At 41.5% G+C, this 17,852-nt stretch overlaps 1 protein-coding gene across 4 annotated transcripts in view; it reads left to right on the forward strand.

Annotated features, from left to right (window-relative positions):
• Window positions 1-17,852, forward strand: part of ptprub (protein tyrosine phosphatase receptor type Ub) — a 198,781-nt gene that overhangs the window by 504 nt on the left and 180,425 nt on the right. The window lies entirely within an intron of this gene.

The following is a 17,852-nucleotide window of genomic DNA, read 5'->3' on the forward strand; positions in this document are numbered from 1 at the left end:
CAAACCAAAGGTTGGTGGTTAGGATGACTGCGTATGGGTGCTCTGGGTCGGGGGGGGGAAAGCTTCCATTTCCCTAAACAGCACAGCCCTTTTGCGCTGCGCCGCTTCTGCTTTCTGTTATCGCCCAAGCCCCATTTAAAGGCGCCAGGTAGCCTGAACGGTGTCTGCGATCCAAAGTTAGACGTCAGTTCATTCAGAGCGACGGTTTTCCACCTTAAAAACGAAAAATAAAATCAGAGATCCCCGCAGAGCATGTGTGCACGAGTCTCTCATATCCCCACAGCCTTGACCCAATCCTTGATGACATCCAGACCCCCCCGTCAAAAACCAAAACCACACCGGCGTCGGTTTAAACAGGGGGACTCGGAGACTCTTTAAAAAGTTTGAATGTGACACTGCTGTGATTACTGATTAATTGTCGCGTGCACTCTGGGATTAGATGAGTCTTTCTCACAGATGCCACATTTTTATCTCAGGGTGGTGAGATGCTTCTGTTTCTTCTTGGACGAGGTGGGCTGTCTGGCTGCAGAAAGCTCACCAAACGGCTCTTAATTTCAAAACTGACACGTTAAAAAAGAACATTTTAGAGACTGATTTTATTGTTAGAAGAAGTCTATTCGTCTATTGCGAGCCTGGATTGGGAGACTGTGAGGTTTTTTTCTCTCTCAGATGAATAGGGATGAAAATGATGCAGTCTGACTTTTCCCTCTAGTTTATTTTTGAGATTGGATTATACCTTATAAATGAAATCTTTAGAAAAGAAATGGGGAAAAACTGCCTCATTTGAAAGGTGGAAGGTAAAAGAAAAAAAGCAATGAGAATAAATGTCATATTAAGGAATTAAACATTTATTCAGATACAGGTATAAACTCAGGTGTTCTGGATTTATTTTTTTTTCTCAGTGTCTGAAACGACTTGGGCCTGTTTGAATTAATGCGCACACATGCATATGCACAGTGTGCATTAAACCTAATAAGGCTAATAAGGCGTTAACATGGATATCATTTACACGGCAGACTGTATAAATATGCACCACAGCGCTTGTCACCTGCGGAAGGAAATTGGCTTGATGTTTTCCATTATTACTTTTGCCAGGATTTGCATTTCTTTCTTGCACTGCTTACTGGTTCACGAGACAAGGGAGAAGCCACTGATGCTCTATGTAAGTGAAAGAAGCAGCAGCAACAAAAACAGCACTAAAAAAATAAAAAACTTCCCCCCCAACAAACCAAGCATAATATGTTTTGTGGAGAGCTGAATGGAGCACATCATTAAGAGGAATGGGCTGAGACATATGAAGGATTAAATCGCACACAGGTAATTAAAAGAGCTGAATGGAACAGCAACGCTTCACTACGCAACGCTGTGTGAGGGAGTCTGTCAACAAAAATGTACATGCTGTCGTTCCTTTTTCTTTTTTTTAAAGTTTATTAACTGGAGTGTTGCAAGTCCTTGACGTCTTCCACCTTCCCATTAGCTGCTAATAGGTAACAGTTTAGTTGCCAGTTTTTGCAGCTTCTCTTCTACGTGACTGATGCCACCCCTCCTCCTCCTCTCCCCTGGCTTGACTTCCCCTCATGGCTCCTCCACCTACCTGAATCCTGTGGGAGGCGAAGTTAGGGAGCACGCATAAATGCAGCTTTGAATCTCACAATCTTTAGAGAGTCTCTTTTGCTGTGATTGGGCGAGGACCACGTCTCCACCGTGGATGCTTAAGAACAATTAGGGCTCACTTCTCTTTTCATTTCTCGCCCCTTTCACCTCTTCCGATCCATATCTTTCAATCCATAACCCTTTCTTGCTTTTGCTGTGGGTCAATGCAGGCCGTCAAGTGAAATGATTATTATCTCTATCTGCTGCACTGGACTCACTGCAGTGTGTTTGATTAAAAATAAAGAAAAGCACGGCATTTGCATCAGATTCGCATAAAGAGCCCGTCACGTAGACGGTCGAGTTTCCAGTTGTACAGCTATATGAGCGCGTTTCCTCCATCCTATGGAGCTCAAACTGCCACTTTCACTCCCCTGTTGTCTCTTAAGGGAATAGAATGAATGTTCACTTACCATCTGTCTCCTCTATTAGCACTGAATGTTGTCAACTGAGTGGTGTAATTATCCCGCGTCTCATGACTCATTTCCCAGTTTGATCTAAAGTTAAGGCAGAATATCCTTTTTTTTGCTTATTTCCCTGAATAAGCTAACGCTCAGATCAAGATGAAAAGGACTGCGGAGCCCAGACTGTCTAGCTTAAGCATGGCATGGGATGAATAACACCTTGGGGCCTCGGGTTTACACTGCATAAACAACAGCACCGATCCTGGGATGTGTAATATGGAAACACCTGCACTTAGAAGCATAGAGGGGATGGAGCTGCAATGATAATCAGATCATCTTTTACATAATTTTAAGAAAAAAAAACGGTAATGTAACTTAATCATGCATCATAGTAAACTGACTAACTAAAAAGTTAACACACACCTATACAAGCATTAGCAGATGTATTGATACATGTACAAAACAGACAACAATGAAACGGTATACATGTGGCTAAAATAATTCAGTCGCTATATTATTTCAAAAGAAGTGTTCCCAGTGCTATTTAAATGTTTATGCTGTGCCGATTTGACTGTTTTCTTTATTGCAAAAGGTTATTATTGTAGCATTATTCATCTCCCGGCGCCTATTTGTAGCTGTTACATATTGGTTCTTGAGAGTCCATTAGACGTGCTCACTGTAATAAGCTTCTAACTGAATGGCGAGGAAAAAAAAAGACCCTCTGATGCATTTGTGAATTATTGCTGGAGAAAGAAAAAAAAATACCCATCATGTAGAAAATGTTGCCTCGCACCACAGAGTTGCAGTAAATCCACCAAGTGGAAGTGTTCCCTGCAGGAGCCAGGCCACCATCTGCGGATGGAATACGAACGGGCAGTAAGGATTGGGCCTAAATCAGACTCCTGAAATGACTGGTTGATTTCCATCTTTGTGGGATCAGGGGCAGTAATTCAGAGAGCAGATGGAAAACTTTGCAACTGTGAGGGAAGGGATTGAAGCGGGAGGACGGTGGGGAAAGAATTTCAGAGAGGGAGAAGATGAGAGCGACAGAGGGATTCATTCAGATAGATTGTTGGGGTGTTTTGTTTTTCTGCTGAGGCCACAGCAGGACTTTTGCAGAGCTTGTGCATGCCGGCCATTCTGCCTTCGGCTTGCACATGTGCGTGTGTGTGTGTGTCTGTGATTAAACAGGCTGCTTATGAGAGAAGCCCTCTGCTCTCCAGCCTCTGCTCTCCAGCCTGTCTCTCCTGTTTCTCATCTATTGTAATGTGGGGCTACGTGGAAGAGAGCCAGGCCACGATCGGCTTACTCATCTCACAAGGCTGGAAGATGAAACATATCCATCTACCGTGTGTACTCAAGGAGCTCTGCTTCATGCCAAGTGCCATGATTGGTATGCCTCATCAGTGAAGGCATGTGTCCGGTCTGGGGCCTGCTCCGTCTTCATCTGGGCTAATCTCTCATGTCTTTCCCATGCATCTTCCCCATCTCGGTGCTCTGCTGAGTGTGCAGGCATTTATTAGTCTTTTCCTATGCCAGGCTGCGGCTCACGCACATCTTGTGATTGTTGTGCTTAATTAATCCTGCTAAGCGTTTTTCCTGTTCTCTTTTTAATTATCACATGCTAGTGTTCTGTTTCTAAATCAGTCCCAACTTAGTTTTTTTCTTTCCCCCGTCTGTTGAAGAGCTCTGTGAGTTGTGGCCTACTCAGGCAGAGGATTGTTTGCTCTTCAGAAAGGTCAAGCACTGGTTGGGAGTCATGTTTTAGAGGCAGAGAAAGAGCAGGTCGTTGTCTTTGAGAACAGGGCAAAGCCCAAAGGCAGGTTTGCTTCCGCTGTGCGCGCGTGTGCGTGTGTCTCCTGTGCCATTTAGCCTTGCCTTTCTCTGTGTGCCCTCACTGCTTTGTATCTGGTCTCGCCGGCCAGCACAAAGTGCTGAAAGGAACCACTGGGAGGGAAACCTGGCAGATTGGAGATAATTATACATGACACTTATTATCCTGTCGAGGTCTCTTATTGTAAGTGTATTATTAAGGGGCCAGGAATCAGGCCACGGGAGTCCAGAGAAACAACAAGTGGGAAATCCAAAAACAGATTTTCTCCTTTAGAAAAGAATAAACGACCATGAAACGTAAAGCAACGAGACACTAGAGAAATTAGCATGGCATCTGCTCTCCAGATCATATTTGTATTCAATACTTGTGCGCTGCTATTCTACAGCAAACGTATGAAAAAGAGGCCATGAACTGTTGAGGTGCTTACATCAAGCAGGAATGGGAAAACCTTTTCCTTTCTTGCTTTCTTGCTTGCAGAGTGTTGTTAAAAGAAGAGCTGATGCAACACAGATGTAAACATGCCCCTGTCCAGACTTTCTTTTGGAGCACGTTGCTGGCATCAAATTGAAAATGTACAGCTGATAGTCATGTGCCACTTGCTGTGTACACTTAAATGTAGGGTTTAAATGATTAGCAGATCCTCGCATCCTGTTTTTATTTACACCGCACTACATTTCAGACATTTTTTTTAAATAATTGAGTTGCACGTTTGGCCGAAGGCTTGGCTTCTTGTGGATTTCTGAGCTGTGATTGCTGAGGCTCTTCAAATTCAATTTAAATGTATTCTAGGTCTTTGCATAGATTCATAGCCCGCTCATTCTTTTTTTTTTAATTTGAAAGCTGCACTCTGTGACGTACGCTATGAATGTTTTAGCATATTGATGAAAATTGCATGTGTATGTGTGGTCCCCTGTCATTTTCATATGTGTGCATGTGCTCATCACCTCCGTCTCTGCTTGTAAGACCACAAAATCACACACTGAAGCCTTGACATGCAGCAGGGTCCCGTGTTGCTGAGTGACTGAACTTGCCATGACACTGATGCTAGCATGGGCTTGAGCTGCTGCCACTGTGAGCTCTTCGGGGTTACTGTGACACCTTCCAACACCCTGGAAGAGATGCCAAGAAGTTGAGAGATTTACAGTCAGTCGCCTGCCTCGGCCTGTCTCTTCCTTTCCACTCTACAGCCGGAGTGCGGGTCTCTTTGCTCCCTCTGCCAGTTGTTATTAATGTGGTATTGATCTTTCAAACTCTGGGAAGTCCATTTTACTTAAATTTGATCAAAGTGGCATAGCGCCAGTGGCCTGCAAGTTTGATGTAGGAGTGGGAATTAGCTGGACAGTCAGCGAGGACCTGCATGACGTAAGTGCCTACAAAGAGCGGAGTAATGTTAGCCGTATTCGTAGCGTACAAGAAAGAGGTAAAACTCGAAATGCTTTTAAACAGGAAAGAGTGAGCTTTGGTTTCATAGGGGAGCTACATACTGGATAATAAAGGGAAGCTATAAAATATGTAGTCAATGTACTGGTCTGAATTAAAAGAGCTAACATGCTCATTATCACTTAAAAGCACATGTTTCACTTGAGTAATGGACATGGAATATTATCACTGAACACAGATTGGCAAGAGTTTATAGGCTGAATAAGAAAAGTGAATAGATTGAGTGCATGCACATGCAGGTGTGTAATTAGCCGACAAGGAAATAACCAGGGCTCTGAGTTGCAGCCGTTTCAGTCCCAGTGTTTTCCTCCCCAAGGCAGTGCCTTCCCAACTGCAGAAATTGGGTCTGCAAGACTGATGCTGCAAGTGCCGCTCCTTATCCCCCTGCCCAGAGAAAAGAAAGCCTCCTGAGCAGTTTAAAATTAGCCCGCTGGCCGTGTTTCAGTTCTTTACCTTTCTCTGTGTCAACAAAATTTCCTGCCAGAATCTTCAGGCCCTCTGAATTGGTGTATGCGGTGTGTAACAAATGTTGCTGGAATCAAAGTTCAGAATTAGGACGGGATTGTGGAGTCGAGATCTGACCTATTGTTCAGCTTCTTTTTTAGTCCTTTGCATATGAAACAGTCAGCGAAATATGAGCCCCTGACACTCCTCTAAAAGTCAAAACACTCTCTTCAGGACATTTTTCTCCCTGTAATAGATGCAGGATTTAGTTGCCTTTGTGCCATGAGACCTGCTCTCAAGGGGAGGCAGGGAAGGTGGTATTTCTGGTTTGACCAGTCCCTTCCAGCAAAGAAATATCCTCACGCAGACCCAGGGATGAACCCGAACACTTATCACCCTGATGTATCCCACACTTATTAGACTGACAATCTTTCATATAAACTTTATTAGCACAGTGGAAATTGAAGAGCGTTAAAGTGTAACAGAGCGTGGATAATGTCTACTGTGCTGATTTAAAAGAGCGCAGCATTCAAGGCTCGCCCTGCATGAAATCTATAACTAAAACTGAGATCTTTAAAAAAAAAAAAGGCAATAACTTCTCAGTTATAGCTTCTGCATTACATGTTTCCTGTTAAATTGAAGGAATTTTTCCCTGCAGCACAGTCTCATGGCACGGGGTGACACTCAGCTGTGACAGCTGCCATTGCTGGTGGGTTATGGGTAGGTCATGGCAGCTGCGGTAGCACAGGTGCCAGCTGGCAGGAAATCACTCAGCGGAGTGATTTTGAACCTGTTGATGTCATATAACAAGTTTACAGTACTTGATTTAAGGTACAATTAACATGTGATGATGTTGACTAACCAACCCATTCTGCGGCTTAAAATACTGCTATTTTCTCAAAGTTGCTGACATATAAATAAGATCTAGTTTAGTGCTGGATCAGTATTAGATGATGAGACATTCATAGTATGATTGTCCTGTGGTGGATATATATATATTTCCAAAAAAAGAAACAGCTATTAAAAATAGTTCTAATAGGCCTAAAAAAGTACTACGCCTTTTAGGAGTATTAAAAATATTAGTGCAATTGCACAACAAAGTCACAATAAAATGAATGAACTACACTTAAAGTATCCCCTTCCAACATGTTTTTATCAGTCATTTTAAAGGGCTCCATATAGATCCATCTAGTGACCTTGAAGAAGAGGTCAGAGGTCAAATGTAACATGATATTTTAAGTCTTCATACACTACTTTATATATTTTGACAGTACACATCGCACCACAGAATCATAGTTTCTAAGTAACAAGGTTTTTTGTCAATTTTTGACCAACAAATAATTAAGTTTACCTTGAAGATCTTGGTGGATGTAATCCAAATTGTAATGGTTTGTTAACACGACCCTACCCTCCACCCCCTACACAGTTTTATATTCTGATCACTCAAAAATGTTTAAGCTATCTTGTTCACAGACAGAATGACACGCATGCAAACGCTAAAGCATAACTTGGGGGAGGTAACGAAAATGAAAGTGGCGGTAAACAAAGTGAATTCATTGAAACAGGTGATTTGTCATAGATGCTAAGGGGAACTTCCACCTGTTTAACTTTCCTGCAAAGGTAGCTGTGAAAGCAGAGCCAGTGGCAGCTTGTCTAGTAAGCTGGTCTCCTATCAGGCTCCTGTCAAAGACCAGAGGTTTATCCACAATGCACATGTGCAAACAACCAGACAAAGCTGCTGCTCCCTTAAGCTCAAGACATGGTTAATGTGACACAAACATACCCATGATAAATGACACGTGTGTGTGTGTGCGTGATGTCCACCTTCTAGTCTTTTCTCTTTAAAGGCCTCACTGTGTTATAAACTAATTCAATAATTATAAGCCATAGGTAATCTTTCAGAGCTTTAAAGATATCTCAGTAGCAAGAACCAAAACAAAACTGGACTTTACTTTGGTTCTTGCTCGAGGAGTTTGTGCAGCTACACAGCAGCCATGGTAAGAAGTATGAGCGGGAGTGCAGGAGCAGTCATTTTGGAGGTGGCAAGACTTTACAGCATACAGGAGGCTCTGGAAAGATGGCACCTCATCCTCCTCTGAGGACTCTCAGGTTGACATGGAGGAGGCTTCAGAGGTGGAAACAGACCAGCTGGAGTCCAACTCTAAATCATCTGATTGATTGGTGGAGAAGAGATGGTTGAAGCAGTGAAAGGATGGACTTTGCAATCTCCATGTTTTCGTCATCCCCATATTTTTGTCTTCCACATAGAGTGCAACGCTTTGCTACGTCCCAGCAGCCAGAGATTTGATCCCAGTGGAATCACAGAGGAACTGCATGCTCATGTAGAGATGTGCATTTTGTGTTTACAGGCCAAATAATAAATCAATTCAAATCTGCAGGTTGCTGCTCCCAACCTGTCTCATCAGCAAATATAAGGGCAGTGTGACTTTTGCATGGGGCTGGCAGCACCATGTAGGAGCATGTATGTAGCTCCACCTCAGCTAGAGTCCCTCTTCTTTAAAGGGTCAAAATCTAAAAACTATAATTAATATTTGATATTTATAGTTCAAACTGAAGTAGTTTTTTTTTTTTTTTAAAATGAGCCATTTAAAGTGGAAATCTAATATTTATACAGCAGTTTTTGTCCTTGGGCTGAAAAGAGTCTGGATTAAGGGTTAATTTCATTTTTTATTGTGCTTAGTTAGGTTTTGAGAACCAAAACTATTTGGTTAGTGTTAGGGACAAAGAAAAACCTGCTTTGGTTCAAATTCTCTCTGTCCTAACATTAACCTTCACACAGAGAAATGAGTTAACTGTACACAGTGCATTGACCTGTGAAACCACTGGGTCCTGACCGAGCCTTTATAGGCTGGAGTGAGAAAAAATGTTAAGGGTTCTTTTTGAGGAGTTTAAATTAAATAACTATTAGAAATTCTAGTTGAAGTGAAAATACACCCAAACTGGGGTTGGATGGTTTTATCACTAATGTGGCTGTTGCTTGCAGTTTCATCATAGGTCCATGTGAGGAAAGTTGCACACTACTCCAGATTCGTAATTTTTCTTATTTTTGTAGAGTTCATGCAGTCCTCATTCTCCTCTGGACTGCGGGTGCTTTGTGTGAGTACCAGTTTCAGTTTTGAATGTAAACAAATGCAGTGAGTCTGCAGAATATGGCAACGTGCTGTGATACGCTAGCAGATGTGTCGGCTTCTAACCGCTCGATGGGTTGAAAAGCTTTTGTCAAGTGATGTTAGTAAAGAGAGTTTGGGAACTCGGCCAGCCTTGAAAGCTTTGTTCTGACTTAGGTGTTGAAGTGAGACAGAGCAAAAGCAGAGGCTATTGATTTCTCAAACACAGCTTGTCACAGTCAGCCTATTGTCTTCTTCCTCTTGAAACTCTCCTTTCGATCCTACATGACCTCCCATCACAATACTTCTCACTTTGACACGCCGCTTTTTCAGCAGTTGCTCAAGGGATTGTGACAACCCAAAAATATATATATATAAAAAGTCTTTTGCACCTTATCTGATAGGTTTCTATAGTTTCAGGAGAAAGTTCAGGATTTGCCTCTCTACCATTTTCTGTGTGGCCTGATCTGCAGTGTGCACATTCAAACCATTCATTAGCAGCCAATTCATAGAAAACAGTATCTATTATTCATTTTCTTTGACAGGATGGTATAATTGCCCAAAGGCAAAAACATGATCTGTATTTGCTATCCAGTGCATTAAGACAGCATGTGAGTCACTTCTTCAAGGACACTAATGAAGAGAGAGAGAGCTCCTGACCAAGAAAATATTTGCCCTTTATCCTCAGTTCGTGGTGCTCCTATTGTGTTGCTCAGAAACAGGTGCAAGATTAATGTCTGCACAGTGCTTTGATGTTTAGGTCTTTTTATGCAGACATATAAAAAAGCTGGTCATCTTCTTACCTGAATTCCAAGTAGGGTAGCCCTGGCAAACGTGCCCTCAGGGCTCTCAGGACCTCCGCAGAGGGCCTTCCAGGGTCCTCCCGGGCAAGTGATTTCTTAGCTGCCCGATGTTCCTGAGACACGGCTCATCGAGTGGTTTGAAAAACCTTTGTTTGTACCTGTGCTTGCTGTCTGACTTGTCTGCCAGCTGACATGAGGCTGGCAGTGGGAAGGTAATTGCCCCATGAGAAGAGGAACTTATTGATAGGCTGAAGTGGGCAATGGCATGACAGTGCCATTCTGTACACTTGATATCTGCAGAAATGCTTGTCTGTCATACAGTAAAAGAATTGAATTTCCTCTGTTGTTCTTTTTTTTAGAATAGAGGGTGCTATTAGAAGTAACTTGGAAAAGTCACTGAATCAAATTGGAGATTTATATAACATTATGCTATAGTCGATTGCTACTATATAATATTTGAGTTTCTAAAATATACTTCAATGGTAGAAAACGACTGACTGCATCCCTGTGAAGTGAGCTGCTGCAAAGGCGCCGACTCACAGGGCCCGTGCATGCCCTGTGGATCCAGAATTCAGCGCTTTTTTGTTGGTTTTGGCATTTTGATATGAATGGCAGACGTCTAGCGAAGGACCTGGAAGGGCTAATATGGATGGAATGCTTTCATGGTATTTTCAAATAGCCTGGACCTACCGCAGCCAAAGGCAGAGCACCGTTTGCGTGTCTCACATTAGCACAAAAGCCAAAAAATATGCAAGAATGCCCAGTGAGCCCACGGGGTGTCGTTAACAAAGAGCTTAATTCTAAACCACAAACAGAAGATTGTAATTATTGCTTGGCCCTTCAGTGTGTGGCTGTTTGCATGCGCGCTGGCCGCGTGTGTGTTTTGCGTATGTGGCAGAGCCAGAGTGGTGATTGTTCCCACCTGATTATATGTAAATATTTGCTGAACTCCTTTGGCCATTTTGAACTTCCATAAATCACAGCCTTGTGGATTATTATGGCGCTTTTGTTTGCTTTATTCTTCCACGGAGTGAAAATGCTAATGAAAAAAATTAGCATACCGTTCTTAGGACACACTGTTGTGATGATAAATGCATTGCACAGCAAAGATCAAAAAGCCAGGCTTTGCTATAGGAACGGGCTTTGTAGCCATTCTGTGTTTATAGAGTAGCCAGAGTACACAGTGTGTCAGAGACCTCAGAGCAGGTCGGCCCTGGCCTTTGTCTGTTCGGACAGCCAGGGTAATTAAGAATCAGCTTAGTTCGGGATTATGGCTAGAAGCGGGCTGATCACAGGAGACAGGAGAAAAAGCATTAGGAGAGTAGTGGTTAATATGGGTATTACCCTGCTTAGCACTGCTATCATGTGACAATGAGACGACTGACAAAGGAACCCTGTTGATGCTGAGATCCCTTGCCCTGCGCTAATAGGCTTTACTGCAGATTGCTTTGTTTACCCACAGTGTGCAGCACGCCACCTTCCCGCTTTATCTTTCTTCTTTGCCCATTTAAACTTTATAGAATTTGTCTCAACCTAATTAGAAAATGGTAATGTTTTGCTGTACACCTCCCCGAGGTATTTAAGCAATGTTCCGATGTGTTTGCCTAACACCGGCGCCTCTAAAACGAAACATGCATGACTGTTTGTCTCTCTCTCACACACATAAACACACTGTTTTTGAGATATTTTTGTGGAATGTAATTAATGTTCTCATTAACAGTGTGAGCAAGCTGTAAGGCGGGACTAAAAGTCCGATACCACTGGGTCCTGGCCCTCCTCTGCTTTATGAAACATGGCTGCTGAAATGGATAGCCTGCGTCTGGCATGTGAAACAAAGAGTGGTATGACAGCCACTTTGTTGTTAGTCCAGCTTTTTATTGTGCAGAGGTAACCCAATGCCTGTAGCCTCTGCACCACCTCCATAAGTGAAGCCATTTGTTGCCCTTTAGAAAGGATATGGAAGCAGGCCAGTGTGAATAATAACAATGTAGAGGGAAGATTTATCCAAACACCAAAAGGTTACATCAAATGAACCACCTAATTTATCGCATTACTCTTATTTACAATGAACTTTGCTGGTATCAGCTGCTTGCGCATTAGAAAACATTGCTGCAGGTGCATAGCTGGCAGAATTATCAGTGCATGACATGACACAACAATGCTTTGTTTTGACCTTATTGAGAAGGGAGCAGGGAATTGTTTTCCACAGTCTTTAAGAGCTAATCCCATCAGAGGGACTGCACAGCATGGAGGCCTAACTGAGATAGTGCTGCCAGAACAAGAGGGAGACAGGAATGTGTTTGTCTGGCTAACATGGCTTTATAAGCAAAGGAAGAAAACTCCTCCCAAACAACTTGACTTCTTAATTCCTCTTCCTGAGTCACGAGTAGGGCAAATGTCTCATTCTGTGAGCTGTATGCGTCGATAAAAGCAGGAGACAACTTTAGATTTGGATTCGGCAGCAGCTTTGGTAGATGCATTGGTGGACTTTCAATATAGCAGATGAATTAACTAGGTTTTACCTCTAGAGGAAGGTTTCTCACTTCACTGGTTGTCTGCTGGCTTGGTTGGGCACATGTACCCCTGGGGGAACGGGCTCATTCAGTGCCGAGGCCATGGAACTGAGGATTTATCCCAGTCCAGTGAGTCCCTGTGGCGCCACAAGCTTCTGTTGAAGGATTTAAGATTGGTCTGTACGTCTGTCTTTTTTCCACAGATAGGAAAGAATTTTTTTTTCCAAGTTGCAATAAAGTGTCTGGTTGATACGTTCTGTTTGAACTTCATAAAAGGAGAAGTGTGGGTGAAAGGCTAAGAAAGATTGAAGCGGAGTTTTATTGAGAACAAGATGAGTTTTTCATAAGTTCGAACAGTATTGAATGTTCTTACCTAACAGCTGCACAAAACGTGTCTAGAAACATCTGTAGTAGTTTCTGCTAAAAGAAAGATGTAGGAACTATACATAAAGGCTTATTGATGGTTAAGTAAAGGTTTATTAGGGTTGTAGTCAATCAAAGAAAATCTTGGATGACAGAAATCTTACTTACCTTCTACTGGTCATGTGAGGTGACGAGTTCCCAAAATCTGTCTTTAGTCTGTGGAGCGCACGTGAATAGACATGAAACTCTAGTATTTGCAGCAGATTAAATCATTTTAAACCTTTAATTTTAAAGGAGAATCTATTGTACGTTTAGATTGGCTTAATTGTAGCTCCAGCTGGATAAATGCTAGAGCTGGCAACTGGACGAGGGTACCATTATAAACGTGCTACGAAAGGATGACTGATTTATCAGCCAATATTGGTTATCTACCATTTATTGGTATCAACATTTACTAGAGCGGATAAATTTTAAAAGTAAAGTAGAGATGAGAGAAACACCCTTCAATAGTTCTAAGTGTTGACGTTTTATAGGTTTTTTATAGCATACTTCCATGTTACCATTTGGTGCTTGGAACGCCACAAACACACCTACCAGCTGAATGTTTAATACTAAATTTTAGCGAAATCTGTTGTTGTTTCACGGTATTGTAACAGTTGCTAATGTGGCTGTTGTAAAACAGTGTATCGCCACACGGTGGCACCTCTCATCCCTCCTTTTTTTTAAAAATTCTTCTTCGTTATATACCATCTCTGTAATAGATTCCTCTATGTGTATGTGGACTAGTGTCCTCTCCAGTAACGTGTCGTAAAGCTGGGAGTTTTATTTTTGATATTTAAAATAAATAAGTACTTGTGGAAAGTTACAAGTCGTTGCTCATTGCTGTCCACCTGCACACCTCCGTGGCTAGCTTCATCTCCACCGCACATTACAGTAGGGCTGGACCATATTATACCTTTCACGGTAATACCGGTAAAATGTTAGGCAATGATAAGAAAATGAAATATCGCTATAGAATATGGGTAAAACACGCTGCACGCCTTATGACAAAAGTAGCAAACGGTGGGGGGAACTAACTAATGAACTAAACTAACATAAACAGCTGCTTGTTTAAGTGAAAATAAATTGATGGGGTTTTTTTGCACTAATAAAGTTGTGGAGTTTTTGTCTCACGTCAGTTATGTTGTCAGTTATAATCAGTGTTGGGCAAGTTACTTTGAAAAAGTAATTAATTATAGTTACTAGTTACTTCTTCAAAAAAGTAACTGAGTTAGTAACTGAGTTACAATATTCTAAAAGTAATTAATTACTTGAAAAGTAACTATTGCGTTACTTAAAAAAAACGTTTAACCCTCTGGGGTCCAGGGTATAATTGGCCATTTTAACTACTTTTGATTTTCCCTTCACATTTTACCTTTAAAAACTATTTACTTTGCTTTGTTTGGTATCATTCTTTTCAGCACAACCTCACGTGTCTGAATTTACAGTTATGTTTTCATTTTGACATACTGTGTTAACACAATTGATCTAAAATCAGACAAAAAACATAAAATCAGAGTGGAAAAAGTTATATTTTTACTGTAACAACCACAAACATGTTTAATGAATCATATTTCATAACTTTAAATGCAAATATAAATTGTCAATTTTAAAATCCTATGCACAGGTTTTGCAAACAGCAAAGTTATTTGCATCCATTTACCTTTTACCTTGATTTTTTTAAATAACCATTTCAAACTATTTACAGAACAATCAGCTGTTCTGCATTCAGTAAGATGCCACACAAATTATTTGTGCCACTCCAAAAAAATAATTTCTGTCCGCTATAAGGGAGAACATCACAGCCTGATACCTGCAGGTCTGACAGCAGCAGGTGTATCACTCCTTTTTCTACCTGGAGACAGCAGTCGCCTCATTGTTCTGACACACAACACAAAACTATCCACAACACTACACACTAACTACACAAGACAACACATGAACTACACACTCCAAACACGCTAAACGTCACAAATCTCTCACATCTCAAAACTCGCGCTCTCTCTTTTTCTGCTGTCTTGTTTTTTGTGGCTCATAAGCAGAGAGTGCTTGCTAGTGCTGTCCTTAGACAGTAAACGTGACGAAACTATTGAGGAAAAAACGCCGCGTATATATTGTTTATCATGACTCTGGTTTTACGTGGCCTATCAACACAATTTATAAACTGGTATATATCACCTTGTTGCTTTGTCTTTAAGTGGTCATGTGATTGGCTTACCACGACTACTTTATTCTTCCTCAGTCAAACAGCAGCACTCATGCGATTGTTTTGCCCCCTTAGCTCCAGGTGTTGTGCTAGACAGTGATCGTGATTACCGTCCGCAGGAGCGCGCAGCTGCTTAAAGCTGTAGCGTCCAGATTACTTACAGCTACTTCCGTGCAACTGATATAAGATGCGGTAAGCTGAACACAGCTTCAACCGTCTGTTTGTTGAAAAATAGTAACGGACCGCGTTTCCTTGTTAGTAACTGTAACGGCGTTGTAACGATAGGAATAGTAATTAATTAGATTACTCGTTACTGAAAAAAGTAACGCCATTAGTAACACCGTTACTTGTAACGCCGTTATTCCCATCACTGGTTATAATTGACGATATAGTTATATTGTTATTGCAAATTTTCAAATATATATTGTGATAAATATTTTTGGCCATATTGCCCAGCCGCACGTTATAGTATGAAAGAGAAAAAAACATTGACCGATATATTGGAACGTCAAATTTTTGGATTGCGAAATATCCGTGTTGGTATGGGTCTTAAAAACCCTATATTGTTTGGGCAGTATGTTAGAGCCATCATACTAAAATATACCATGTCTAATACGTTCACAATCGAAACAAAAAGATTTAAATGTGAATTTTAGCAGATAATTTTAGCACAGACAAATTCATTTAGTGTTCCTGAGGATTTGACTTGTTGTAGTTGAGCTTTGATATGCAAAGTGCTGTAAAGTTTAAACTGGCCTTTTTGATCATTTGTTTTAACGAAGTGCGGTCCCAGTGAGAACGTCTTTGACATGCCACCAATTAGTCTGGAGTCGCGTCTGAGTAGAAGTTCAGAAAATGAAAACATTAGTTAAACTCCCACAACATGGACTCTAGTCCTCAGTTGTGAAAACATAAGGGTGTCTTTCACAGCGACTCTGTTTCTACTGCTGCCAAAAATAATAATCAAAAAAGGATCAGAGGCTATTGATGTAGTGCTTTTCTTTTATGAAAGTGACACCGGTGGCTGCAAGACGAATGAGCTTGGAGAATTTAGTCAAATAGAGACCGTATTGACCAAACAATCGATCGGCCCTGATGTTTACACATTCTTATTGATCCAGTTATAATAATTTGGCCGGTTATTATCTTGAACTTGTTTGATTTTAATAAATTGCAAGGAAATGGAAAGACAGAGCTCCACATGCTCACCAACGTAGTCAACAGGGGGAAGCCATGTTAAATATTCTTCACAAAAATAAACCAAAATTTAAAGCAACATTAAGGCTAAAGGTTTCACATGGCTCGCATAGCCCTTTGTTGGAGCTCGTTTCAGTGAGCGGAGGTTACCGCTTCATGCTTAAAGCTGGCATCTGTTTGTTTTACTGGGAGACTTCTATTGTGAAGCAGCTGCCGAAAGTGGTGAGTCTGAATTACTGGAAGACATACATGGAAAACATCTGCTTTCTCACAGCTGGTGCCTGCTGCTCTTTTGCTGCAGCCATGTTTAGTCACAGCGATTCAATGTGCTTCCTTTTTTAGGGATGCCTTGGTCATAAACATTTATATATAGGCTTTTAATATAAATACAACTGATAAATTGATAGCGTCTTGATTGCTTTCCATTTGGCTGTGGTAACGTGATGTGAAAATTCCTGTAAAACTGTCACGAGTCTCAAATAATCCCTAAACTTGGGCTGGTTCTGTAATGCTCATAACAAACTGAACATGAAGTAAAACTAGATTTTACTGAGCTTTCTAAAAGACATATCCTCAGATCAGTCACATCTCTTGCTGTGCCAAGGTGCTTTTCTGTTCTTGATTTCGCTTCTTTCTCTCATCATTCCCTCTGCATTTCTCACAAGGCTCTGTGTTTCCTCTCCATCTTTGCCCTTGTCCTCTCAGCCTTAGGGCTTCTCGGGGATCCACAGTACGCTCAGTGTTTCTGGGAAGGGTTCAGTATTCTAGGCAGAGTGAACGTGAGCTCAAAGCAGACCCGTCTTTATGTGTGTGTGTGTGTGTGTGTGTGTGTCTGCCTGTCTCCCCAGGCACTCATTAAGCTGGTGTGTGAAGGTGTGTGTTTCCGGAGGCTGTTGGGAGAAACATGCGCGCATGTCGAGGTTAAAAGACCCCCGACAGAGACATAATTTCCCATCCTGGGGTGATGGGAGAAGGTAACTTCATTAGCCAGTTCCCGCTATGCAGATTAACTTGATTATACTAACCAAGTCTTGATGGCGACAGTGGCGCAGAGTAAAATTGTCACACCTAGAACTAAAATCTGTGCATGTTTTTTTTAATAGGATTAGCTGTGTATGCATCTGTGTGCATGAGCTTGCGTCTCTGGATGCCATGAAGGGAGGCAGGGAAGGAGGGGCGGTTAATGCACCTGGGTCATGTGGTTGCTCTGTAATTTAAAAAAGTGAATCATCCTCAGGTAATGAGCAGGTGCCTGTTTAAAAAGCTCCTTTCTGTAATTTGGCTGATGTCAGACCTGTGGTAATGGCTGCCTCTGTGTGTGTTTTAAGACTTTAGATGCTCATTGGTTGTTTTTGTCATTCTATACCGCCTACTTTTTTGTTCCATTGGTTTTAAAAACACATCTTATGTAGCTAATATGTCCAAACATTTGCAGTCATGCAAGGCGTGCCCTTTTGTTACCCGGAGGGCAAACAGCATTAACCTCTTTTAACCTGAATTGATCCACAGCACTTCTTACATTCACTCTCCTCATTAGTTGATGAGACTGGTGCTGGTTTACATGTACAGTGCTGTGAAAAGTATTTGCCCTCTTCTTGATTTCATATTTTTTGCACATTTGTCACAGCTAAATGTTTCAGATTATCACACAAATATTGATATAAGACAAAGGTTACCTGAGTGAATACTAAGTTTAATTTTTAAATGATGATTTCCTTTGTTGAGGGAAAAACGCAGCCCTGTGTAAAAGTAATTCCGTACCACTTGTTAAATCATAACCTAAACATATTTTTTGCAGAACTGGCTTTATTTTCAATAATCACATGTGAGC

The sequence above is a fragment of the Pelmatolapia mariae genome, linkage group LG10_11, assembly GCF_036321145.2.
Source record: "Pelmatolapia mariae isolate MD_Pm_ZW linkage group LG10_11, Pm_UMD_F_2, whole genome shotgun sequence".
NCBI lineage: Eukaryota > Metazoa > Chordata > Actinopteri > Cichliformes > Cichlidae > Pelmatolapia > Pelmatolapia mariae.